Source organism: Pleurodeles waltl, chromosome 3_1 (genome assembly GCF_031143425.1).
Source record: "Pleurodeles waltl isolate 20211129_DDA chromosome 3_1, aPleWal1.hap1.20221129, whole genome shotgun sequence".
Taxonomy (NCBI): Eukaryota; Metazoa; Chordata; class Amphibia; order Caudata; family Salamandridae; genus Pleurodeles; species Pleurodeles waltl.
In genome coordinates, this window is record NC_090440.1 from 394,376,287 (window position 1) to 394,403,048 (window position 26,762).

A 26,762-nucleotide genomic window follows, 5' to 3' on the forward strand; every position below is an offset into this window, starting at 1 on the left:
CTTCAATTCCACAGCAGCATCTCTGGAGATCTTGACAGTACCTTCTAAATCTCCCTTGTGTTGAGACCACTGCCTTCGGAGGCACCACTGAAGAGCCCTCATGTGCCAGCGAGCATGCGTGACCAACAGAATGCAGGAGGCGAACAGACCGAGCAGACGAAGGACCTTGAGGACTGGAACTACCGCTCCATTTCGAAACATTGGAACCAATTCCTGAATATCTTGAATCCGCTGAGGCGGAGGAAAGGCTCGACTCAATGTTGTATCCAGTACTGCCCCTATGAACAGGAGGCGCTGAGAGGGCTCCAGGTGAGATTTGGGCACGTTCACCGAAAAGCCCAGGTCGAACAACAACTGGGTTGTTGACTGCAGATGATGCGACACAAGCTCCGGGGACTTGGCTTTGATCAACCAGTCGTCCAAGTAAGGGAATACTGCTATCCCCTTCCTTCTGAGCTCCGCCGCAACCACTGACATCACCTTTGTGAAGACTCGAGGTGCTGAAGTAAGACCAAACGGGAGGACCGCAAACTGATAGTGCTGCGACCCTACCACAAACCGGAGATACTTCCTGTGCGACTTGAGTATCGGGATATGAAAGTAAGCATCCTGCAAGTCGACAGACACCATCCAATCTTCCTTGTTCAACGCCAAAAGCACCTGTGCTAGGGTCAGCATCTTGAACTTTTCCTGTTTGAGGAACCAATTCAAGATCCTCAGATCCAGGATTGGTCTCAACTGACCATCCTTTTTGGGAATCAGGAAGTATCTTGAGTAACAACCTCGACCCTTTTCCTGCTCTGGGACCAACTCTACCGCGCCCTTTGAAAGGAGGACTTGAACCTCCTGTTCTAGCAACAGGAGGTGTTCTTCTGAACAATAAGATGGGCGGGGCGGGATGAGGGGCGGGAACTCCCGAAAGGGAAGGGCGTAGCCTTTTCCCACAATGCCGAGAACCCAAGTGTCCGTTGTGATAGACTTCCACTTGTGGAGAAAACGCTGTAATCTTCCCCCTACAGGAGAGGAGTGAGTGGGAAACGGTGGAAGCCTAAGGCTGCTTCCCCTGCTGCACCCCTCCAGAGGACGAGGAAGAGGCAGAGTGCTGTTGAGAGGCTCCTCTGGTACGGACCCCACCCCTCCCCCTCCCTCTAAATGACCTATAGGGGAGGGAAGAGGCGGGTTGCTGGAACCTCCCCCGAAAGGAAGAGGAATAAGAGCCACGCCCAAATCCCCGAAACCTCCTGAAAATTCTAGAAGAGGCAGAGGAAGAAGGAGCTTGCAGTCCTAACGATTTGGCTGTGGCTCTGCTCTCCTTAAATCGTTCCAAGGCTGAATCTGCCTTGGCTCCAAACAGTCTGTCCCCATCAAACGGGAGGTCCAGCAGGGTCGACTGCACATCCGCAGAGAACCCTGAGTTTCGGAGCCAGGCCTGTCTTCTTGCCACCACAGCCGTGCCCATCGCCCTGGCCACCGAGTCGGTCGTGTCCAGCCCAGACTGGATAATCTGGGTCGCGGCAGCCTGGGCGTCCGAGACCACATCCAAAAGACCCTGGGGAAGCTCCGTGAATGAAGACGAAATATCATCCATCAGCGCATGGATGTACCTCCCCAGAATGCACGTGGCGTTGGTGGCCTTCAACGCCAAACTGCATGACGAAAATATTTTCTTGGACTGCGCATCCAGTTTCTTGGAGTCTCTGTCTCCAGGCACCGTCGGGAAGGAACCAGGCGCTGACTTTGAGGAACAGGAGGCTTGCACCACCAAGCTCTCCGGCGTAGGGTGTCTAGAGAGAAAGCCAGGGTCAGATGGTGCAGCTCGATACCTCCTGGCCACAGCCCTATGAACGGCCGAGGAAGACACCGGCTTCTTCCACACCTCCAACACCGGATCCAGCAAAGCCTCATTAAATGGCAAGAGAGGCTCAGCTGCAGCAGAGGCCGGATGCAATACCTCTGTCAGCAAATTCTGCTTTGCCTCTGCCACCGGCAAAGGCAGGTCCAAAAAGCTCGCTGCCTTCCTCACCACAGCATGAAAGGAAGCAGCCTCCTCCGTATATTCCCCTGGAGATGAAAGGTCCCACTCAGGGGAAGTGTCCAGCCCACTGGCTGTATCCAGACCATGCAGTCCGTCTCCAGAGTCCTCAATCTCTCCCTCCTCTAGGACTCGCTGGTACTCTTGCTCTTCTAAAAGACGGAGAGCACGCCTCCTCGAATGAAGTCTCTCCTCGATACGCGGAGTCGACATGGCCTCCGCCGACGTCGAAGAACGGCGCCGATCTCCAGAAGCATCTGACGCCGCGTCCGGCGCCACAGGCAGCTTCGGCGCCGAGGCAGGAGCCGGAGGACGAGGTCTTGGAGCCGATGGACCAACCGGAGTCACAGGGCAAAATCCTGACTTCGACGGAGGGGCAACCTCCGGGGCCGAAACATCCGAAGCCACCGGAGCGGCCACCGACGCCGAGCCCACATTCCCAAAAGGGAGAAAGGGCATAAAGGGTGCCGGCCGAAGAGGCGCAGGATCACCCAACGAAAAGGCCAAGGGCCCCGAAGGACCAGCCGGAGCAGCTCCTGGAGCCATCTGCTGAAAGATGGTATACATCGCATTAAGAAACGCGGTACTATCGGCTCCAGGAGTGGGAAAAGCCGGATACTGGGGTGCCTGGATCGAGGGCGACCCCGACGCCGGCCTCGACGTCTGCGACGCCGGAGAAAACACAAGAGGCTGCACCACCTCAATCACTGACGCCTGACCAGGTGAAGTCGGTGACGCCGGAGAGGGCAACGGCGTCGATGGATGCGGCGTGACCGTGGGGCTGACCTCCCAAGTCCTCCGACGCCAAGCCGAAGGTGACCTCGAACGAGACTCCTTGCTGGAGTGACGTCGTGAGTCTCTACGGCGCCGGGAGTCTCGATGACGCCGGTGAGACCTTGGCGAAGAAGACTTCTTATGATGTTTCTCCTTCTTCTTTGACTTTGCCATGAATAACTTGGCCTCGCGCTCTTTGAGGGCCTTCGGATTCATGTGTTGACATGAATCGCAAGTCGAGACGTCGTGGTCGGAGCTCAAACACCATAGACAGTCGGAGTGAGGATCTGTAACTGACATCTTGCCCCCACACTCTCGACAGGGCTTGAAACCCGACTTCCTCTGAGACATTGTTACCGCAGAGAAGACTACGCAGCAGACAATACACTGTAACCACGAAGGTAACAGTAACTCCCTCGAAGATAACCGTTTCGAATGCACGGAAAAAAGGGAACTGTCATCGGCACGTCGGCGAGGACTTCTTATTGCCTGTATGACGTCAGACGGCGTCGCGTGGGCTAGAGTGACGTCCTCGTCGACGTGCAGAGACTAGTAAGAAGATTTCCGTCAAATGCTGGCGCCATGGGAGTATTCATCAGGTGAGGAATCCACAGGTAGTTGTATCCATCAGAAGTTGCTCTTTTTCCTTGCATTTCTCTGACATAAATGTCCTGAGTCAGAAGGAATGCACACAATTCCTACCACCCACGTTTCCCCGCTTGTACCAATAAAAAAGCTGCCCTACTTGTGTGGCTTGGCCTAGTGCCCGTGAGATAGATGTAAGGATCAAAGTAAGGTCAATGGAAGCCCTTGCAAGGGACTCTCATTTACTTTTTTTTTTTTACTGTTCCTATCACTGATACTAGGCCAAGCCACACAAGTGGGGCAGCATTTTTATTGGGACAAGTGGGGGAATACTGGGTGGTAGGAATTTCGAGGATGCCTGCTGATTCCGGAAGTTGATGATCCAGAAACTGAAGCAAAATGCACAATTGTAGGCAATGTTTGAGGTTTGCAGGATAATGTTGGTAAGACAAATTTGTGGGATCCATGTGACGCACTCCGCCCTGGACTCCTCTGGGTGTTTAGTTTTCAAAAATGCCTGGGTTTGGTATGTTTCCTTAGGTGACAGTCAATCCCTAGCCCAAAAAACTTCAGCTATCCCTAACGCCAAATTAGGTAATTTTTGTGGAAGGAAATGTTAATGTTTCAATGTTGTATTTTTGGCCCTTTACTGTTATTTCGTACTAGGCCTACCCACAAAATTGAGGTACAATTTTTGTCTGGAGACTTTGAGGAATGCTGGGTGGTGTGCTTCTCTGCGGATTGCAGAACTTTCCAGCACAGAAAGGTTAGGAAAATGTGTTTTCTAGTCCACTTCTGAGGTGTATGAGGGCTTCTGGGTGAGAAAACCTGGTGATAGCCATGCAAGTCACCCCACCCTGGATTCCCCAGGGTGTCTAGTTTTCAAAAATGTTTAAGTTTGCTAGGTTTCTCCAGGTGCCGGCCTTGCAAAAAAGGGTCTGTTTGCAGTGGAAGAATGTGGCATGCCCAAGCAAGTTGTGTTTTGTGGCCTAGGCTGCTAGGTTTTATTTCAAAGTTGGGGGACTTTAATTTTCTGGCTACTCCCTTGACACCCGAGCTCATGCTTGCTCAACTAGATGACTAATTAATAGAGGGGGATGATTGTTTGGTGTAGATATATTTGAATATTTACACCATTGACCAAAACAAATATTCAGCATGAAAACATTAAGGTCTGACTAGATTATGAATCCCAGTTTTTTATTTTCTGCTGTGGAACTGGATAAGGCCAAGGTTGGAATGGCCAGCAACTGGGGCATTAAACATGAAAAATAATGACTTCTCTCTTTGTCCCAATCACAAAAAGGATAAAGTAGGCAGGCACAAGAAACAGTGGCAGCCTTCAACTTGCCTGTGAGGTTGACATCTACCCAGACACCAGAATCTGTGCAAATCTCCCTGAAAACACTTGAGCAATTGACATCTTTCTACCTGGTAAAACGTTGTGAGGATAATAAATGTATACAGACACCACAGAAGAAAGATTAGATACCCAAATCACCCCTTGTAATCAGCAGAGCAAGGAGCAAACCTGTAGAAACTAAACCACTGAGCTTTATCGGTTTGAACTTCAATTGCAAGATTGCTAAATGATACAAATCGGACCACTGAACTAAGAAACTCACTAAACATCTGTTTGCTCAGCTATAACTGCCCGGAAACAGATGTGAATGGACTTCTCCTAAAAGCATTATTGGCAAGTAAAGGTCGGATCTCCATATGGGAGTTCTTATAAAAGCATTGGCAACACAGTCCCCACATATAATGCAAGAGATGCTCAGATATTGCCTACATACTCTTCAGAGACTGAAGTAGTCTGCTGAATTGAAAGGTTCCAGCAGGGCAGTCCTTCTTCTTATGGTTTCAGGCAGCAGATCTGAGTTGCAATGCAGATCAGCCACTTTTATTCAATCATCTTGGGGGACAGGGAGGGTGCAGCCTGGTCCATTGAGCTGCAGGGTGCCACCCAATAGCATGACGGCTTCCTCCAAAGTGTGGCATTTTCTTGTCCCATAAAGCACTGCATTTTAACACTCCAAGATCTACGATTTTCCTCCAGAGGAGCAAGACCTGGCTACACCAACCTTCTGGTGTGGCTCATTTCCATTAACACTCGACCTCTGGACATTTGCAAATTCCTTTCCTGGGCCTGCTATCTATCTGTGAGGTTGTATAACTTAATTTCTGTAATACGTATGATAAATTCAACAACGGCAAGTTGTTAGATGTATCATTACCATTCTTTTGGGTCCTTTCATGACACATTTAGCTCCCTCATAGCAATACATATGCTTATGGAAAATATTACCATTTTAGCATATTGAGCTAAGTACCTAAAATGAGGAAAATGGAAGGTGCAGCATTTCCCTCGCCAGGGCATAGAAAACATATTTTATAATGTCCCTGATTGTAGTTACATGCCTCCCCTCCCCGCCCCGGGGCATACAGGGGAGACCTTGGGGTGACTTAAATGTAAAAATAAGGTAGATTATCACTCTTGAATTACCTTCAATTCCAAAATCGAATTTGCACCCAATTTACATTTTAAACACAGTCTGCAAGGCAGCAGTCAACACAGCAGTACATACTCCAGTGCAGGAAATCTGCTGGGCCACTAAACTACCATGTCCTATTATATACTAGGGACTTATAAGTAGTTTGAATCTCCCTTGCCCTATTATCTACTAGGGGCTTACAGGGTCTGTCATTGACAATTGTAATTGTGCTACTTTACCATATACCTTTTATTCAGAGTACTGGCTCTGGGCCTGTTCAGCAGAGCCTGGGGCACAGTTAGGGTCAGTTACCACCAGTATCATTCAGAAATATTGGGGTGAACATGCTAAAATGATGTCTTTCTCACACAGGGGATGATGTTAGGCAAGATGGAGGATTGGTTGACTAAAATACTGGAATCACTCACCATCATGGGACAATGAATGAGCAGATGAACGGGATTCCTGGAGGCATGTGCACGGAGAAAGGACAGACAGTTACAGGCATTTGCAACAACCATGGGTTTGACAGATCTGTGAACACCGCGTGCTCTGGCAAATCTCCTATGCGTCTGGCTCCAACGGATCAATGTTCAGGCTAGATTATTTCTTGGTCTCTGAGGCACACGGATGGTGGTACCGAGATGCACAATACCTGGCCAGGACTATATCTGACCACTTGCCATTTTGTATGCAGCACACTGTACATACAACTGAGGCAGGAAAGGAATGGATGGAGACTAGATCAATTGAAACTAATGGACTGGAATACCACATAACTCATAACCCCAAACCTGGAATTATACTTTAAAGACAATATTAACTAGGTAAAATTGAAGACAGATAGGACAGAGGCTGGTTAGACCAAGATCCTGGGGAGGAAGAACTTGAGAGGCAATTCATCAACTTAGGGGAGAGAAGACCCCAGGTCCAAACTGTTTCCCTTATGAAGTAATTTCAATGTTTGCTGGAGAGAATGTGCATGCCGCATCAGGAGATGCTATGTGAGGCAAAACAAGAAGGATACCTTCCCCCGGACCTTAGAGCAGCAATAATAGTTCTTATTCATAAATAAAGTAAGCCCCTAGAGAACATTATGCCTCTTGTGCCAATATCATAGCAAAGGTTCTTGTAACAGCTTTATACAGGTAATTGATAAGCCCATTGCAGCACAACAGTCTGTTTTCATGCCACTAAAGTCAACATGCATCAATCTTAGTAGACTATTTGGCTACCTAACAAGAGGCTATGTGATTCAAGACCAAGGGTTTCTAGCATGAGTATGTTTCCTAAATAGGTGTCCCATGGCCAGGGTAAAAGTAAATGTGTGTTGTCAAAGTAAATGTGTGTTGTCAAGGGAGTTCACCTTGGGGAGGGGAACTAGGCAGGACTGCCTGTTCTCTCCCCTACTGCTAGCTCTGACCCGGGAGCACCCAGCACGCTAGGTGAAAACTGAAGTGTAAATTCAGGGTCTACGTTGGATCCGTACTGCAAGAATGTAATTTCCTTCTAGGCAGATGATAAGCTGCAATACCTAGCTGACCCGAGGCATTCTAAAACAAGAGTTCTAGAGGAGCTGGAAGTGCTTGGTAGACTCAGGGATCTAAATTAACTGCCAAATATTAGTGGTGTTTCCAATCACATCATTGCCCCCACCTCTCCCGGGCATACTAGAAGTCCCCCTTGGTGTGGACAAGGGTGGGATTCACATATTTGGGCACTTATATGATCCGAGACCTGGCTGGATTTCAGAGAGGAAATCTGGGGAGAATCCCAGAAGAACATAGGAAAGATGCTGAGCACTGATAGAGACCTCCCCATTTTGTTGCAGGGCTGTACTATACAAAATGGTTATGTCGCCTACGTTCCTATACGGATAACAAAACACAAAGTATGAGGTCCTAGATGAATTCTTTAGGATGGGGGAAGCCGTGACATGAAAGCTACTCTGGAACGATGGTCCCCCTAGGATTGTGCTGGCCACCCTGACCAATATTAGGGTGGCATAGCACTCCAAAACATAGAGCTCTCTTGCTGGGAGGTTTAAGTACAGGTAGTGAACTAATGGGCCTCCCCCCCCCCCAGATGACTATGGATCTGGGATGGTACACGTGTCGATTATTCAGTAGGCTAGGTAGGACTAGGTTGTTGTTCCCAACTGACGTTGTGATAGCAATTTGTGGAAAGCAACATGATGACTGGGATGAAGAGGAAGGTGACATTGGAGACCCCATTATGGGACTCATACATATTAGCAGAACTCAAAACCTGGAGGGACGGAAACAACGGAATATGCAGGAAATATTAAAACTGGGTGACTTTAAGGCCATCTCTGGGGTTCTCCCCTTCGTGGAACTCCAGCTGCAGTACGAACTATCAGACAATCAACAATACTGATACATACAAATGAAACATCCCCTCATATGATACAGGGAGTTTGTCAAAGAGGTGGCTGAGGAGACACCACTGGAAAATAGGCTGCTCGCAGATCCCCTGAGCAAACACAGAGTTTCCCAGATCTACACAACACTCACATCAAACAGCCAAGCATTTTTAGAAGCATTAAAGGGTCAGTGGGAGAGGGATTTGGGGATCATGAATGCGGGGAGCGGGTAGTTGGAATGAAGCATGCCGTTACCCACAGGGAGTAGCCATCAGTGCGAGATTCCGCCTGGTGCAGCTAAAAATTCTGCAGTGTGCATATTTAACAAGCACCAGACTTTTCTATGTGGTGGAAAATGGCAAATTAAAAATGTTTAAGAGGATGCAGCCAGTCGGGGTCATTGCTTTGTACACTATGGGGCTGTTGGCATATACAATCCATCTGGTACAGGTGGGGAAGACTATCACCAAGGAAGAAGTGAACTTCAACCCCGACAGTGGTAAACTTATGGGTATGGGGGACTTAGGCCGTAACCAAATACACATTATTGTTCTGTTATTGTTCTGTAACGTGGCATAGTCTGTAGCCAAACAAGACCTTATCAGATTGTGGGGGACTTAAGGGCTCGGTGATGGAAAGACAGGATAGCAAACAAGGATTGGTGTACACAGCAGAAGTGACAGTATATATAGCCCGCATGTTAGACCTGACAGCCTTAGGGTGGTCACCCCTAACGTTTTGCCTGCCTCCCTCCACTTTATGGACACTGTTGTTGCTGGTTTTAGGACTCTGCACACTTTACCGCTGCTAATCAGTGCTAAAGTGTATATGCTCTCTTCCTTAAAACAAGGTGACATTGGTTAATACCCAATTGGCTTATTTAATTTACTTATAAGTCCCTAGTAAAGTGCACTATATGTGTCCAGGGCCTGTAGATTAAATGCTACTAGTGGGCCTGAAGCACTGATTGTGCCACCCAGTTAAGTAGCCCCTTAACCTTGTCTTAGGCTGCCATTGCAAGGCCTGTGTGTGCAGTTTCACTGCTAATTAAACTTGGCATTTAAACGTACCTGCCAAGCCTAAAACTCCCCTTTTTCTACATATAAGTCACCCCTAAGGTATCCCCTAGGTAACCCATAGGGCAGGGTGCTGTGTAGACAAAAGGCAGGACATGTACCTGTGTAGTTTACATGTCCTGGTAGTGTAAAACTCTTAAATTCGTTTTTACACTGCTGTGAGGCCTGCTCCTTTCATAAGCTAACATTAGGCCTACCCTCATATACTGTTTGAGTGGTAGCTTCTGATCTGAAAGGAGTAACAAGGTCATATTTAGTATGGTCAGAATGGTAATACAAAATCCTGCTGACAGGTGAAGTTGGATTTAATATTACTATTTTAGAAATGCCACTTTTAGAAAGTGAGCATTTATCTGCACTTAAATCCTTCTGTGCCTTTCAATCCACGTCTGGCTAGGTTTAGTTGACAGCTCCCTTGTGCATTCACTCAGACAACCCCACACACAGGATGCTCAGTCACACTGGCATACATCTGCATGTTGAATGGGTATTCCTGGGCTCGGAGGGTGGAGGGCTTGACACTTACATGTCAAAGGACAGTAGCCTGACCTCACACAAAGGACAGCCACACCCCCTACTGGGATCCTGGCAGACAGGATGGAACTGAAGGGGACCTTGTGCACTTCTAAGCCACTCATTGAAGTCTCTCCCACTTCAAAGGCACATTTGTGTATTTAAGCAGGGTCTCCGACCCTACCAACTGAGTCACTTCTGAGGTAGACATTCTACTTCACAGACACTTCCTGGAGAAGAAAACCTGAACTAGAACCTGCACCCTGCCAAGAAGAACTGCCTGGCTACCCAAAGGACTCACCTGACTGCTTTTCTGCAAAGGAATGCTACCCTACTGCTCTCTGGCTGTGCTGAGAAGTGCTCTCCAAGGGCTTGGATAGAACTCACCTCCTGTTCCCTGAAGTCTCAGGACCACAAATATGTCATTCCTGCAAAAGAACTCCTGCAAATCGGTGCACAGCCTGCAAGAAACGGCGCACAGCCTGCATCGCGGTGAGCAAATCACATTAAATTTTTTTTTTAAGACAAGCACGGTCTCCTGCGCTTGTTTTCAGTATAGCCCTCGAGAGGGCCAGGTCCTGGGGGCATGAGGGTATTTCAACATAGAAGGAGGGGACGCACAGGACCCCCTTCATAGGGATCTTCTTAGCCCTGTGGACCCCCATCTCTCCGGGGCTACGCAGACACGCTCCTGGGGCTTCAATATGCCCTGGGGACCATCACCTCCCTGGGAATAAATAACCAATGGTGCAGGGGTGCTGTGGGGAGGGCACGCATGGGATCACCAGGGCCAAATACATATTAGAAACAGGGAGGGGTGCTGCGTAGCCCACCTCACGCACTACATACGGTCCCGGTGATACCAACCGCCGGCCACATCAACCTAGGTGCCTTGGCACCACCCATGGCACCTAGTTTTTGATGATGGGGTCTACAGGGGGATCCTTAAGGCCCCAACAGCCCCTGCTTGCTACCTGCCTCCTGCAGGAGCCGGCATTGCTACTGCATACAGGTAGCTGCTAAATATGCACCTCCATGCATGCAGAATCAATAGTTTCATCTGTTTCCCTGCCTGCATGGCAGCAGACAGGGAAACAGATGAAAACTCGGATTTCAGCAAACTGAAGCATCTTGATAGCTTCTGCTTGCTGGAAGCAGAGTTATTGTTTGCTCTTGCTTGTCACCAAGTGAAAGCAAACAGCTATCTCCCGAGGGTGGGCATCTTGCGGGATAGCAGGAGCTGGCCTTGGGGAGGTGTCGGTCCCCAGTACCATTAATGGCTCCAGAAAGGGGGCTGTGTGGCCTCCCTTCTTTAATTCGCACTGGTCGGCCCCGGGGAGGTATATGTCTCCTGGGCTGTATATGGCCCTGGAGGGAGGAAGCATGGCCCTCTCTCTCTTTTAATTTTGTATTTGGCCCAGGCGAGGTGGGTGCCACTGGGGCCTTGGTGGGAGGGGGTGGGAGGGCGGAGTACTGGTGGCCCCGCATCTTAGTTTGCTTAGCCCTGGGGAGGTGGGGGTCCCCAGTGCTCAATGAGCCTAATGAAGAGGGCCTACGTGGCCCATCTTCAATATTTAAATAGAGCCCCGGAGAGGTGGTGTTTCTCGTGGTTAAAAACAGCCCTAGGAGGGGGTCCCCGTGCAGACTCCTCCTCCTTTTATGAACTACCCTCATGCCTCTGGGACCTGGCCCACTCGGGGCTAAACTGAAAACAAGCAGGGAAGATTGCGCTTGTCTTTTGTTTTTTAAAATTTGCAGCGGATTTACGAATCCACCAGAATTGCGTGGCACCTCTTTTTTTTTTAATGCTTTTTTCTTTTCTTAATTTTGTTTCATCTTTTTAATTGGGACTCAGCTGAATCCGAGTGCCAGAATGGCTTACTAGACTTCCTGGTGGAAGTGTTGGCAGCAAATCAGATCTCTGCACAAGATCGGGAGGATTTGCGAAGTATTTGCACCTTTACATATACCATTTTTTAAAATAGTTCACAAACTATTGCATGGCTTTACACCAAATAACAAAAAGGGTGCTTTCTGGACCAAGAGCTACCTTTCTGCCAAATTTGGTGTAATTCTGTCCAGCGGTTCGGGCTGTATTTGTGTCTAAAATCCCTATGGAAAATTGCAAGGGGGAAAAAATGTTTAGCCCCTCCCCCCTTTTTCTCAGCCCCGGCTTGACGAATCACCCCAGAACTTTCAAGACAATAGCTCAAGTGACTGTCATACTCATTTTGTAAATGTTGTGAAGATTCGTCAAACGGCGCCAAAGTAATTGGTAAAACAAAAAATGCTTTTTCTATGGAAACTGGGTCCTAACTATACCTACTCGCTACCGGCAATAGGTTATATAAATATATATATATATATATACACACATTTGCAGCCTAAGAAGGGACTAAAAATGACCAGATTATATTGAGTTTTCATTTAAAAAAAATACCCAGTCAGAGAAAACTATATCATTAATAAAAATTATTATAGAAAATCTTTCACAAACCTTTTTTAAACAGGAAAGTAATGGGAATACGAGACATTGTCAGCCAATAGGTTGCTATGTAAAGCAAATTAAAAAAAACTGACACCGTGCCTTTAAGAACCTCAAGGTAGCCCCTGTAACCCATAATGCCTCACAGGTCATTCTTACTGTGATCAAGATTCCTGTGTGAACTATATGTTGAGAGCTGTCACAATTTCTGCCCGAGGAGGTGAGAGGGTTGCCTATTACTTTGATTAGGATTACCCTGGAAGAGAACTAGGAATACTGGTAAGCAACTTTTCCTTCTCTTCCACGGGATCCTCATCAATATTCATAAGCACCGAACAGAGTAGAAAGCCCATCCCACAAACAAAGCAACTTTAGATAAGACCAGCTTCAACGACTACCCAAAAAGATTCCTCAAAGAAGCCTGCCCTACTTGAGTATATGCTTTAGCATCCGTATCCAGAAAATAATGCCTACTAAAAGTATGTACAGATCTCGGCTTTATTTCTGAACTGGGAACATTTCTTGGGAGGGCTGCAATTGCCGCCTTTCCCCTTACAGAATGTGTCTTAGGTGTAGAAGTCAAGGATTTTTAGCTAATTGGTATGAGAGAAGTATACAGAAAGCGATCCATCTAGAGATAGTATGTTTTGATGATACCAGACCTGTTCTCATTGGACCATAATTAAAAAAGAGGTGATCTGAATTTCTTATGATTAAAAAACTGGGATGAGTTCTTGTCACTACTCTGTTGGCTTGAAAAAACGTGTATGGTTCTTCAGAGCATAAATCCTGAATTTAATTACTCTATGTGCGAAAGTGATGGCCCCAAGAAAAGCCACCTTCCATGACAGATGCTGCAAAGATGCTTTAAGGATAGGTTCAAATGGAGAACCCATTAACTTGGAACATTTAGTTCCTTTGGAAGCAAGGGTGACTTAATTGGAGGGAATACTTTCTTAAGCCCTTCTAAGAAGTCTTTGATCACTGGAATTTTAAAGAAAGATGTCTGTGATGGAGATCTTGTATTGGCTGTAATAGCCCCATGTAGCACCTTAACAGAAGAAAATCTTAAGCCAGATTTAGCTAAATGAAGATAAGGTATAACCACATCTTCTTGACATAAGATTGGATTGTGCTTCTTTTGAATATACCATAAGTAAACGCTCTTCCACCTAAAAGCACATGATTTTCTAGTGAAGGTTCTCTTAGCCTCTCTTAAAATGCCCATGCTGTCTTGAGGGAGGGCTAAATGCCCATATTGGAGGAATTCAGGAGCCATGCTGTCAAGTTCAATGATGGAAGGCTGGCTGTAGCATCTGTCCTCCTAATGTGTACAGAAGATCCTGTCTGCACAGCAATCTCCTGTGAGGTTGTTCTGACAGCTGCAGAAGGTCAGTGAACCACCACCACTGACGAGGCATGTCTGGTCCTATTGGTATCATCCTGATCCTGGACCTGTACAGCTTGACAAACACTGTTGGTATGAGAGGAATTGGGGAAAAGCGCAAAGAAATTTCCCTGACCAATTGATTGAAAGGGCAGAGGTGTAATCTTGGCATTTTTAGTTGGTTGAGTCTGCGAACACATCTATTTGTGGGAATACCCAGACCTGGAAAATGCTTTGTAAGACTTCGTCATTTAAGATCCAGTCGTGATTTTCATGAGAAAAAAAAAAACGATTGAGAGAGTCTTCTCTTCTGAACCTCTGGAAGATGAATGGCTGTTATGGTTAAATTCCTGGCTATTAACAATTTAAAAATGGCCTGGTCCTCAAGATATAAAGGACGAGAAAAAGTCCTTCCCTGCTTGTTCAGATAATGCATTGTCTGTTGGTTTGAACAAGGAGAGCGTTTGCTGTTATAAATGTGAAGAAAGATTTGAGAGCCAAATGAACTGCTCTCAATTCCAGCATATTGATGTGATGTCTTTCCTTGTATGACCAAATTCCTTTGGTCTGCAGGGACCCATGGAGGGAAGAGTCTATGAACAATGTCCAAGTTGGTACATCCTGATGGATTGGAACCCCTACCAAAATGTTCTTCTGTTGAGACCACCATGGGAGAGATTGAACTGCAGCCTGTGATAGAAACAGCTTGTCTTCCTAGAGGTTGGAGATATGATCCCATTGGTCTTCCACGCATTGCTGCAGTGGTCTTGTGTAATCTTGAATGAGTAACTAAGAGGCCACTGATCCTCATAGGGATGCAATCTGTCTTACTGATGGTTGGTGAGCATGTAGACAATTGCAACACTTCAGATTGATTGATAACAGTCTCTCTTCCGAAGGATACACTTTTGCAGATTGTATATCCAGTACTGCTCCCAGGTATTGTAACTTTTGGACTGGAGAGGCCATAAACGTTCTAAAGCTGGAGATACGGATTAGTAAGCATTTTGATAGAAATCTGGTAACAATTTTTTGTTTCTGTTGGAGAGAGACTGTTTATTAACCAATCATCCAGGTAAGGACAAAGATCCTTTGTTTTCTGCGACTATGGCCATACATTTGGAGAACGTCCGTGGAGCTGTTTATAGACCAAAGGGTAGAACTTTGTATTGATGGTGTTGATATCCCACCTTCAAACATAGAAACTTCCAAAGCCTTTTGGAAGCTGGGATGAAAATAAGCATCTTGAAGATCTTCTCTCTGTGCATGAGAGTCAAAAAAGGGTATTACATGAAAAAAGTAAATTCATGATTCTAAGTTGAGCCTCTGGCATAAGTCCGGTGAGTCCTAGCCTAGATGATTTTCGAGTGCAGATGCCATGACAACAATAATGGGCAGCTAGGTCTGATGCATCTGCTGCTGCACTGATAATCTGATTAGATGCCAGGCTATCTTCATTCAAGATTTCCTGAAAATTGTGCCTGTCCTCCCTTGGTAGTTTCTCTATAAGCCTGCTCAGTGAACCCCCTAGGGATCTATCGTACCTCCCCAGCAAAGCAGAAGCACTTGCTGCCTTCATGGATGATGCAGATGTCCCACATTAGCCAATGGTGTCTATCTGCTTGCTTTATTTATCTTACAGAACAGGTCGAAGACCCAGTGTGGGACTTTGTTGCTGCAGCCACTATTATTAAGTCAGGAGGAGGGTCAGTTTTGAGAAATAATGGGTCCTGGTCAAGATCGTTATATTTGTTAAGTAGGCAAAATGGCACAGACCTCAGTTGTGCTGAAGTAAAAAATAATTGCATAGCAGGCTTCAGCAGACCTGGAACCAGAGGTGGTAGTGGTCTTGTAGCTGTCATGTGATACAGTTTCTCAACGGTCACAGACAATGAAGTGGTAGTAGTAGGGATGTTTATGTTCAGTTTTGTTGCACACCCTATCACAATGTCACTGAAAGTAAGGAGATCATCCATTAGAGATACCTTGCAGGTGTGCCTCTCAAGGTAGGTGAGCACTCTCTGATTGAAGAAAGAGAAGTTGTAGACCAGGATGGAGAACTTATCCTATGTCTAGACCAATAACCATGAGACTTTCTAGATCTTGATGTGGACCTGGTCCTAGATGTCCCCTTATATTTTGAGCGGTGATGCAGAAGACTCCCAGATTGCTTAAGTCACTTATCTGTTGCAGGTGGTAGATGCAGACTTCTTAAGGGCCCTGAAAGGGTCGCTGGAGGAACAGATACTGTTCCTGGAGATACCTGAGGAGATGGTGTGCCTCTAGGAGATGGTGTGTGTGCCTCTTGAAAGAGAATACGTCTGGGATTATTCAGATACAGACATATGGAGCACATGTCTCTGCTGAAAACGTAATACCCAACGAGGCGAAAATGTTCAATGGACACTGAGATCTGGCACTAGAAGAAGCAATAAAGTCAGCTGAACCTGTTTTTAAAGGCTGCCACTCTGTTGACGTTGATAGTGTCCTTTCTATAGTCTAACGCGCTAGATGGTTTTCTATTGTGGTTGACTGTTGAACCTTATGCAACATCGAATGCTTCTCCCTTGACGTCAGCAGAATCTTCATCAGGCTCGACGTCGACCCATGTGTCTTCGACATCCACAAATGATGTACCTAAGCCGTCAATGGTGACCTTGACGGCAACATAAGTTTCGACATTGAACGTCGAATGTGCTTCAACGGCGAATGTGTTTCGATGTCGAACAGTGACATGACCCCGCCTTAATCGGTGTCTTCGATGTCAGTGGTGAGAACACTGGGATCTTCTCTGTTCTCAGATCTTCCTCTCCGGGAGTCTTTGGAACAAGAGGCGTGCTCTTTGGAAGAAGACTGACCTTCCCCAAGGCCTCTCGGTCACCAACAAATTCCTCCCTCTTGAAGGCCATGGAGCAAGATCTTTTCACTATCCTTCGGAGTGCACCTAAATAACTTCTGGCTGTGACCACAGGACTCAGGACGATAGGACTCTGGGAGACAGACAATACAGACTAATTAGGGGTCAGTCAGTGGCTTTTTCTTCCCACATGAAAAAAGGAAGGCTTTTTTTTCTTTTTTGTAATGTTTATTTATTGGTTTATCAGTAACATTCGAGACACTTCAATGAACAATCCATTGTTATTGCAAGCAGCACCTAACCTTGTGTAACTAGACAATATGTAACCGGCGTTCGTTCAAAGGCCGTCTCGTGAAACAAACTTATAATCATCTTTTACAAACAGTAAGCTTAACCATCATGTGAGAAACAAAGTTTATGGGACTATGTGTGGGTGACCGGGCCGAGGGGTCTCGGAGAATGTAAGGAACGGAGCAAGGAATGATACATAATGAGTGGAGTGATATAACAATCCTAGGGTGTCCTCCCTTTCATGGAGGGTGTAGATGATTTTTGCCCTAAACATTTAATACCATAGGATCCCAGCAGTCGCCATCCTTACAGATAATTCCACGAGCTCGCAACCACCGAATGTGATTTGCCTCTGCTCGTGCCCAAATTAGCAAGTCCTTTAACCACTTTGAAATGTCCGTAGGGGCTGGGTATTTCCATGTCAAGGCTATCCTACGTTTGAATAGAACGAAAGCCAAATCGATGAATCTATGAAGGTATTCATCACCTTTTTTTCAGGGGCGAAGGCTGAAGAGGCAGGAAGTAGATGTGGTGGGGAGGGGATGTGTAGTCAATTCTGATACTATTTTGGTAACTTTCCACAAAGTGATTTCTAAGACTGGACATTCCTATATCATATGGTAAAACCTGCTGAGGGTAAGGTGCAACATGGGCAACCCGGAGTGAGTGCGGGAAACATAAGTTGAATGCGATGGGGATCCAAGTAGGCCTGATCTATATAGTTTAATTGTGTGAATCTAAATCTAGCATTTCGGGATATCCCTTTTAGGGACTGTAGAGCTCTAACCCATTCCGTGTCAGTCAGTGATTGCGGCAACACTGTATTCCATTTTGCATGTGTCGTCTGCATGAGATCTGGTTGAGGTGAGTGGAGTGCTGTGTATAGAGTAGTAATGGCGTGACGTGTTCTCCTAGTCAAAAGTATAGTGTGCAATACCTGTGATGTGGGCAGTTCCTTTCCCACCGTGCCCCAGAAAACACGCATGACTTGCAGTAGTGAGAAATCACCCAGGGGCAATAGAATATTTTTCAGTGATACCCTGGAATGACGTAAGTGTACCTTCTGAGTATAAGTCTCCCTCACGGGTGATCCCTGCCTCAATCCACTCGTCACGGTCAACAGGTTGTGTCTTTTCTGTTATCCTAGGTATATCCCAAATGGAAATCGCTGGGCAGTATGAGATGTAGGGGCCTTTAAGATGTATGAAGTGGTGCCAGCATGTGTGCGCTACTCTCATCTGGTGCGACATTGGTCAGCCAGGTGTACATCGTAACTTTCCCTAGTCATGCCTGTACAGTGGGCGATTCCGTACAACCATGCAAGAGTAACCAGGCCATCGGCCATTGCAATTGAGCCGATGTGTAGTATAATTCAAAGTTCGGAGCTCCCAGTCTGCCCTCTGTCATTGGTCGCTGGAGCTTGCACAGGGCTACCCTTTGACGACCATCCCCCAAATCAATTCGAGAAGCTGACCATCGCGCATTCTAAAAAAAGACTTGCGGCACCACTACGAGTAGCGCAGAGAAAAGTAAAGCAATCTAGGAAGGATTAACATCTTAGATATCGCCACTCCACCAACTGGCGACAGGGGCAAGGATTGCCAGAAGGTGAGGGAGTTACTGATGTTTGCGATCGCTTTATTTGGATTACTGTCTAAAAGATCATGTGCTATATGGTAAATATTGACTCCTAAATACTTGAAGAAGTCGTAATTACATTACAGTTGTGAGTCAACCATAACTTCTCTGTTGGTGGGGGAATGTGGAGCTAGCGGGAATGGACATGATTTAGGCCAATTAACCCATAAACCTGAGGCCTCCCCAAAGGTCTCCAGTAGTTATTTGAGTTCCCGGAGTGTAGCTCATACATCCCGAAGATAAATGAGAGCATCCTCTGTGTATATAGAAATGACATGGTAGTGTCCCAGTTCTGGAAATCCCCAGATCCCAGCTCGCTCACGCAAGCAAGGGGCCCCACAGCCAAGGCAAACGGAAGCAGTGACAGTGGGCACCCCTGCCTGCCACGTCCCTCTCTGTATAACAAGGCTATATGATATCACCTGTCACAATTTTACTTGAGCTAGCGGTTCTGCGTACAATATGCTGATCCAAAATCCCAGCCCAGAGTGTCAAAGGCTTTTTCAATGTCCATTGAGACTGCCACTCGGTCAAGGGCATCAGATAGGGTATTATGGATGATATGTAACAGGCGCTGTATGTTAAGTAAAGTACTGCGGCCCGGTATGAAGCTTGATTAATCAGGGTTTTCTAGTGTTTGTACTACAGGAAGTGAACGGTTTGCCAGGATCTTCATCAATATCTTACAGTCCAGATTTAATAAGGAAAGGGGTCGGTACGACTTAACATCTAAGGGATTGCGTCCCAGGTTAGGTAATACCACTATTGAGGTCTCGCGTAAGGTTTGTGGCTAGCGACCCTGTTCCAGTGCCTCTTGAAAAACCTCCAAGCGTCACTGTGATACAGCAGTAGAATAGGTAGCATAATATTAAATCGGTAGGCCATCTGCATCCGGTGTTTTGATACGGGCAATTTGGAAGATGGTATCCTTGATCTCATCCATTTGAATGGGTTCCTCAGTATTATCGCGTTGGGTACTGGAAAGTCTGGGAAGAGACACTCTGTTTAGAAGCTCCTGTACACAGTTAAGATGTGGGACTGTTGGCTTCTCATATAGCTTGTGGTAGCAGCCCAGGAATGCTTCATTTATAGCCGTCTGTGAGGTAGCTACCAAGCCATCAGCTAGGCGGATCACCATAGCCAGAGCGCTATGATGTTCTCCCAGGAGGAGCCAGGCAAGTAACTGACCCGAACGATCTCCTTGGGCATGTTGTAGAGCCATCCATGTACGGAAGTTATGATGGCTCAAGGTGGCTTCCACCTCGTTGCGATTGAGGTGTTGTTGGCGGAGCCGCAAGGGCAATTCAATTTGATTAACAACCTGTATTTCTGTTTGCCACAAATTATTCTGCAGAAGTGTATTTCTGTGTGTGTGTATATATATATATATATATATATGCGCAATTTTCTGCCTACACAAATTTTTTTTTTTCAGGTTGTTTCTCTATGTATGATTTTGTAACATGACTCATTCTTGTAATCCACACAATGCAAGCAATGTATCAGCATTTATCCTCCGTCCAAGATGGCGCCTATATGTTTTTTCTTGTATGTTCTTCCATTTTGATGTGAGACATGTTCTATGTCTTTGATACTCTCTGTGAGTACACCAGGGTATTTGCGTGATGTTCATGTGAGCAAGGTCGCCGTGATGGCCGAAATACGGTAGGCTGGAATAAATCTCTTTCGGAAGGGGGGAGAGAAAAAAACAGAGGGGTCAAAAAAGTTGCATTTCCCATGTTAATTCCCATACAACCTTTAGACACAACTACAACCCGAACCACTGGACGGAATTACACCAAAGATGGCAGAAGGTAAGCTTTCAGTACACAGATTATGCTTTCGCTTATTTGGTGTAAATCTGTTCATTAGTTTTGAGATATTAAGAGGAAAACAAATTTGTATATCTCTGGCTGTGACAACTTTGTGAATTCTAAGAGCTCATGCACGACAAATGCAGAGCTATGATGGACTTCCAGCACTTCAAACCAGGAAGCAATGGCAGCCTTCTTGTGACTCGGCTACAGCTGAGTCCCACTAAAAAATATGAAAAAAAGGAAGAGGGGTCAGGCTAGGGACACCCTTACCCATTAGCTCTGGTGGTGGGGTCCCAGAGGGACCAGGCTATAAAGCATTTTTATTTACTGGACAGAATTACACGAAATTTGGCAAAAAAGTAGCTTTCGGTCAGCAGATGTTCCTTTTTTAATTTGGTGTAAGTCTGTTGAGTAGTTTAGGAGAAATTAAAGGAAATTAAAATTTGAATATATAGGGTTGTGATGACGCGAATACTGCTGATCTTGTGCAGAGATCTGATTGGCTGCCAACACTTCAACCAGGAAGTGTTGGCAGCAAAGTGTTGGCAGCCACTTTGAGACTCCGCTTCAGTAGAGTCTTTAAAAAAAAAAAAAAAAGAAAGAAAGAAAAGGCGGCTGGGTACTGTTACCCTAACCCCCTATTCATGGTCCAGGGGTGCCCCAGGGATCCCCCACCATATCTCAAAAGCATTTTTTTTAATTCACGCAGAAGATTGTGAATATTTGCAATTCTTGCTGTGATTTAAAAAATGTAAAACTGCAAGTCTCCTGCGCTTGCTTTTGTGTTTGCCCCTGTGTGGGCCAAGTCCCAGGGCCATATTTTAATTATATTACGGAAGGGGGAGTACAGGGACCCCCTCCTAGAGCTTACTAAAGCCCCAGGGATCACCACCTCCCCAGGACAAAATAGTAAATAAATATAAGGGGGGTGGGAGGGTCCTGCGGTCCACCACCTCCCTGGTGCTATGAATAGAAAGTATGCAGGGAGAGTACCATGGACCCACATGCCTCAGGCCCGCCACCTCCCCAGGATTATAGAATGATTTAGACAGGGGGTCTGTCGCAGACCCCCCCAACCTCGAGGACCACCACCTCCCCAGGACAAAAAAAAACAAAAACATGGAGGGGAGCCACACGGTCACCCTCTGGAAGTGATACATGGCCATGGGGACTGACATTCTCCCACGACCGGCTCCTGCTACCTCTTGAGGTGCTCACCCTCAGGAGGTAACTGTTTGCTTTTGCTTGGCAGGAGCTGCCTAAAGCAAACATAACTCACTTTTCAGAAAGCTGGAGATGTCAAACAGTTCCTGCTTGCTGAAAGCAAAGTTTTCATCTGTTTTCCTCCACGTTAACATGCGTGTAGGGAAAGCAATGAAAGCATTGCTCCCACAGGCAGGGAGCTGCTATTTAAAGCCCACAGGAGACGGGAGCTGGTGGAACCATGGGGGCTTTGAGGCTCCCCCGGCAGTGCTAAAACAACTTACCTAACCAAGCGTGTTTTTTCCAAAGTTCTACCTGTGAAGTTATCTGATAAAGACTTTAGAAGAACAATCATATTTGGCAAGGGTTACAGACAAACAAGGTCACTGCAGACATTTCCTCTACGTCATCTATGCAGCTGTAGTATAGGAGATGCAATAAACATTTATTCAAAGAGGTGCACATTGTGCACAAAACAGTGGCCTCTTCTTGGACGAATATGCATGGCAGGATTAATTCTGGCACAATCCTCATTTTACAGTAATTAAACTTCAACCAGAAGCACTTACAGATATAAACAAAGCAGGTGCTCAAGTTGAAGTTCCACTTGTGTAAACTACTAATCATCCAAATTTCTAGCGCATGATCAAGGCAAAACAAGTGTTTTTTCTCTAAATATTTACCTTGAAAAGTTATCTGTAAACCTTAATGGATGTGTTTGCATCCTTGCATTTTTTAGCACAATATCTCAGCTTGCATTGCCAAAGGCCTTGTGTGACGCGGGGTTGGGTGGTTATAAAGAGTTGGCGGCAGGCCTTGCAACAAATCCAACAGGGTTGGATGGCTATAGGGAGTTGGCAATAGGCCTAAGCCCTGTGGCCAACCTCCGCCTCGCACGACCGAAAGGTGTGCGCAGCGGTGGTTAGATTAATGTAAAGTAATTAAAATGACTTTATGTTAAAAAAATAATTAAAAAAAACAAGAAATTCACTGATAAAACCAAAGGTCGGAGAATAATAAAAAAAAAAAAATCACTTACAAAAAACAAAAGGTACAGTGATGTTATAGTTAGGCTCACTTTTTAAACATACAAAACCATGGAAATCCAGCAGTTATATTTACAGTTATTTCAAGTAACTATAACTCGTGCCATAAGGTAACTATAGCTCCTGCCATCACCATGGACTGCTAATTACCCCAGATATTACATCACTGATGACATCTATTATAATGTCATTGATAATATCAATGTAACATCTGCAGTGGAATTATAGATGAGATAATTGTGCATGGCAGGGGCGCGAGTTATAGTTACCTTTGGGCATGAGTTCCTGTAACCCCTGTGTGTATGCATGCATATATATAGGTATAGATCATGCATATATATAGGTATAGATCTTCCTGATTTTGGCTCTATTTGCTTTATTTGTTTGTACTATATTGTATCCACTTATGAGTTTTCGAATTTGGTTTCAATTTACCGGGGCTGCGTATCATTTTGTTGAATCAGCACTAGTTGCTGTGCCTCGTTTTCTTGGTGTAATCATTCTATTAGTAAGACCTACTTTTCGCTTGACATAATATAAAGTAAAAGAAAAACAAAATAACCTAGATTAAGCGAAGAATTTTCTACTGTTTTTTACTGTTTACCTTTGGGCAGTTTTAAAGTATGGGAACCATGGGGGGTTGTAACGCATTTTAATCTATTTTATCTATTTAATCTATTTTACCTTTTAACTTGGACTATTTTAATTTGAGGCTTTTTAGTCATTTCACTTCCCTAACCGGCGGCCATTACTTGGCCGTTTTGCGGCGGCCATTTTGGTCTCCTCTCTAGTTGTTCTTGTGTGGAGCTTGGTCGGCACGCCCACATGACTCATTTAAGCACGGGCGGCCACCGGCTCCTTAAGGTATATATCTTCCTGATTTTGGCTTTATTTGCTTTATTTACCGTTTGTACTATATTGCATCCACTTATGAGTTTTCGAATTTGGTTTCAATTTACCGGGGCTGCATATCATTTTTTTGAATCAGCACTAGTTGCTGTGCCTCGTTTTCTTGGTGTAATCATTCTATTAGTAAGACCTACTTTTCTCTTGACATAATATAAACTAAAAGAAAAACAAAATAACCTAGATTAAGCGAAGTATTTTCTACCGTTTTTTACCGTTAACCTGTTGGGCAGTTTTAAAATATGGGAACCATGGGGGGGTTGTAACGCATTTTAATCTATTTAATCTATTTAATCTATTTTACCTTTTAACTCGGACTATTTTAATTTGAGGCTTTTTAGGCATTTCACTTCCCTAACCGGTGGCCATTACTTGGCTGTTTTGCGGCGGCCATTTTGGTCTCCGCTCTAGTTGTTCTTGTGTGGAGCTTGGTCAGCACGCCCACATGACTCATTTGAGCACGGGCGGCCGCCGGCTCCTTAAGGTATAGATCTTCCTGATTTTGGCTCTATTTGCTGTATTTACCATTATTACTATATTGTATCCACTTATGAGTTTTCAAATTTGGTTTCAATTTACCGGGGCTGCGTATCATTTTGTTGAATGAGCACTAGTTGCTGTGCCTCGTTTTCTTGGTGTAATCATTCTATTAGTAAGACCTACTTTTCTCTTGACATAATATAAACTAAAAGAAAAACAAAATAACCTAGATTAAGCAAAGTATTTTCTACCGTTTTTTACCGTTTACCTTTGGGCAGTTTTAAAATATGGGAACCATGGGGGGTTGTAACGCATTTTAATCTATTTTATCTATTTTATCTATTTTACCTTTTAACTTGGACTATTTTAATTTGAGGCTTTTTAGGCATTTCACTTCCCTAACCGGCGGCCATTACTTGGCCGTTTTGCGGCGGCCATTTTGGTCTCCGCTCTAGTTGTTCTTGTGTGGAGCTTGGTCGGCACGCCCACATGACTCATTTAAGCACGGGCAGCCGCCGGACGCGCAGCAGACGCACGCCGCTCATCTGCGCCCGTCCTCGCCCAAGGCCCAGGGATGCTGCCCCTATCCCTATTAATAGGTTGTGATATTCCTCTTCTCAATTGCTTGCCTTTAGAAGTCTCAACAAAGAGAGGGATCGGGAGAATTAAAGGTCCAGTGTACATGCTCCCTATACATGTAATCAACAACAAAAGGTACACTGTTCCTGACTGTAGGGTGAACAATTAAAGTTTAGGAGCTAGAACCCTGGGTGTGTGAGGGTTCTAGCTCCTAAACTTTAATTGTTCACCCTACAGTCAGGAACAGTGTACCTTTTGTTGTTGCCTTTAGAAGTCACCTGGCATGCCTCGCTAGGATAAACATGCTTCATTCCTTCACTGTTTTTTCATGTCCTGATTGCTTCTGGACCCCTCCCACTATTCCTCTGATTCCCCCCACCGACAGTTGGGTAACATGTTACTTCTCAACTGCTGCTCTTTACCAGCGCATGCCTTACATATCTGTACACTTTTGGAACAATCTATATCCGATGCCTTGTTCCTAACGGAAACTTGGCTCAATGAGGACTCATCAGTTGATATATGTGAGTCCCTGCCCCCCTCCTATTCTATTACCCACATAGATAGATCTCAAAATAGAGGTGGTGGGATAGCAATTATTCACAAAAAGACCATTAAGTGTCGGACATCGCCTCTTAAGATCCCTGACTGTGAAGGTATGACCTTTTCCCTATATCTATCAGCCACCTTTACCTTCTCTGCTATTCTTCTTTATCGCCCACCTGGTCCTTGTGCCTCTTTTTTAGAAGCACTTCCCGAGGCTGTGGCTGGCCTCATAGGTAAGACCCCGAATCTAACTGTACTCAGAGATGTTAATATTCATTTTGACAATCCAGACTGCCCTTTGGCAAAATCCCTGCTGGCCTCCTTTAATGCGCTAGACATGACTCAATTTGTCGTGGGTCCAACTCACGTGAAAGGCCATACTCTGGATCTGCTTTCAGCAATATTTCATATTTTGCCATCTCTTCATCTGTGCCTCTACTATGGACTGATCATTTTCTCCTCTCATTTAACTTTCCCTATGATTTCCCCAGAGACCCTCAACCTAAGCTAACCACCTCGAGTCGCACTTGGTCTAAATTGTCACCTAATCTTTGGCATACCGCTCTTTGTGCCTCCACCAGGTTCAGCAGTGACTCTCCCTTGATTACCCCTAAACATTTTGACAGCTGGATCTCTACCACTTTGGATCTAGTACTGCTCATCAAACTAGGATCACAAAAACCCCACCTCAAATCTAAACCATGGTACTCCCCCTTACTATTAGAACTTAGAACCAACTGTAAAAAATTTGGAGAAAGGACTATAGCTCTTTAGCTAAAGAAAAGTACAAGCAAGCCATTAGAAATTATCATCAGAACATTAAGACAGCCCAAGCCAGCTACTATAGCAGGAGAATAGAGGACCCTTCCAATTCTCAGAAAGAAATATTCCAGATCTTTAAAGAGCTTACTACTACTCCTATGCCGGCCCCCCCGATTGAAGCGTCTGTTACTCATAGCAACTCTCTAGCAGCTCATTTCCAGGACAAGATTAAGAAGATCTATGTTGATTTCTCGCTGTCCTCCCCCCAGAAGTCATCTGATGAGCTAGCAGGGAATCCCCTACCGACCGGACCCTCACTAACTGCGTTCTTACCGCTCACAGATGGGCAAGCCCTTAAATTACTCAGTGCTATTAAATCTGGCTCCCCTTTGGATCCTGCCCCCCGTCTATTCTTATAAAAGCTGCAGATGTTGTTATTCCCCCTTTGACTAGAATTCTTAATGCTTCTCTTACCTCGGGCCTCTTCCCCCAATCGCTCAAACACACCATTGTAAAACCTCTTCTTAAAAAGCCTAAACTTGACCCCTCGGTCCTGGATAACTACAGACCCATTGCTCTTCTCCCCATTCTAGCTAAGATACTCGAGAACCATATAAATCTACAACTGATGAACTATTTGGAAAGTAATATGCTCCTTCACCCCACCCAAATGGGTTTTAGAGCACAACACAGTACTGAGTCTGCGCTTCTGACGGTGACCGAATCTGCCCGTCATCTATTAGACAAGGGAGGACATGTAGCCATTATTCTCCTGGATCTCAGCGCAGCTTTTGACACGGTTGACCACTCTCTTCTCTGCGACAGACTCCGCAAGATAGGCGTGGGAGGCCCTGCGCTCTCCTGGTTGTTCTCTTTTCTTACAGGAAGATCCTTTCAAGTTCTGGAC

General features: G+C 45.6%; 1 protein-coding gene across 3 annotated transcripts in view; it reads right to left on the minus strand.

Annotated features, from left to right (window-relative positions):
* The window catches only part of CRTC3 (CREB regulated transcription coactivator 3), a 713,757-nt gene that overhangs the window by 200,232 nt on the left and 486,763 nt on the right, over positions 1-26,762 (minus strand). The gene's annotated exons all lie outside the window — the stretch shown is intronic.